Here is a 1,646-nt window from a genome sequence, read left to right as displayed (position 1 = left end):
CTTTAAAATGGATGTATTCACTTTCTTGGATTAAATATTTGACATTATGAGCACACTGAAATCCTGAATGAGGAAATTCAACATTGAACTTTGTTTAAGTTTGAAAGTTGAATATAGTTAAGTTGTGGTAAATTGGACTGCACTTCCCTGAACCTAATACATGCCCAGAAATTGTGTGCATGTCTGACATACATGAGATGTCAAAATATTTGTAATTTTTATTTGTGGTGTTGTCATTGAACTCCAACATCAAACTATGGTGAATTCAATTAATTGAGGATACTAGTGACTAGAACGAACTCATTAGTATCTTCAACTGATCGGGTTGGTGATAACCACCACTCATCTGTCAGATTGTCATACTGCAGTGTTTTGTGTGTTGCTTGAATTCCAGAAGCTATGCCACCGATATTTTAAATTTTAAATTCTAACAGAGTCACCTGTTGTAAGACAGATTTCAGCAAAGATTCTAGACTAAAAATGATGAAGGAAATGGAGAGGCAGACTACGTCTGAGTGAAATCTCCTGAATAATAACAGAGCGTTAGCTGATGCAGTGCTAGAAGAAGTTCTCTTGAGGTGGGAAGACACTCAGAATATGACTAAGATAGAGCTGTCTCCTTACAATAAAATTGACCTTAATGATGTGAATAGAGCAAAGATTTTGGTACCTTTATTTGCTGATGGGGCACTACACAAATTGAGAATAAAGAGGTGCAAAGCTGTATTAATAATCAGACCATGGAATCTATAAAGGAAGAATCTAGGAAATTTGGAAGTTGTTAAAAAATGAAATGGAACATATAAAGAATGATATTCTAGGCATTAGTCAGCTGAGATGGACTGGTATCATCCATCCATTTTCAATTGGAAAATCACATGGTTTACTGTGCCTGGAATGACAAATTGAAGAAGAATGGTGGCACATTCAATGTTAAGAAGAGCATTTCAAGATCTGTCTTGAAGTACAATGTTGTCTGTGATAGAACAATATTTATAGCATTCAAACTTACTAACCCACCATTAAAGCCAATGATGATGAAATTTCACCAACAGTTTCACAGTCTGAAATTGACCAGGCATGCTGTCAAAATGCATTTATAATTACTTGTGATTGGAATGCAAAAGTTCGAATCAAAGGGGAAAGTTCTGTAATTGGAAAATGTGGCCTTGGTGATAGAAGGTATACTGGAGATCTCACAATATAATTTGAAGACCAACAATTTATTCATTGCAAATATCTTTTTTCAACAATATAAAAGGCAACTATGAATGAGGACCTCACCACATAGGCTACACAGGAGTACACAGATAGAATACACAGTAATCAAATATGACTTTTAGTATATCCCAAATAAATTTGGAAACCATCTCAAGACCAGACTTGGTTCATGAGAGACTAATTGAGGAAAACCATAGGAGTTGTGGGATGACATCAAGGAGATCATACCTGAATAAATCAAAAGGCCATTAAAAAATAAAGGAAGAAAGGACCAAAGTGGATGTCAGAAAAGACTGTGAAACTTGCTCTTGAGTTTACAAAACCTAAAGTGACTGGAAGAAATGAGCAAGTAAAAGAACTGGACAAAAAAGTTCAAAGGGTAGCTCTGTAAGACAAAGTAAAGTATACAATGGAATATGCAAGGA

This window comes from Chrysochloris asiatica, unplaced genomic scaffold (assembly GCF_000296735.1).
Source record: "Chrysochloris asiatica unplaced genomic scaffold, ChrAsi1.0 scaffold00015, whole genome shotgun sequence".
In the NCBI taxonomy this organism is placed as follows: Eukaryota; Metazoa; Chordata; class Mammalia; order Afrosoricida; family Chrysochloridae; genus Chrysochloris; species Chrysochloris asiatica.
Note: the sequence above shows the minus strand (reverse complement) of the source record.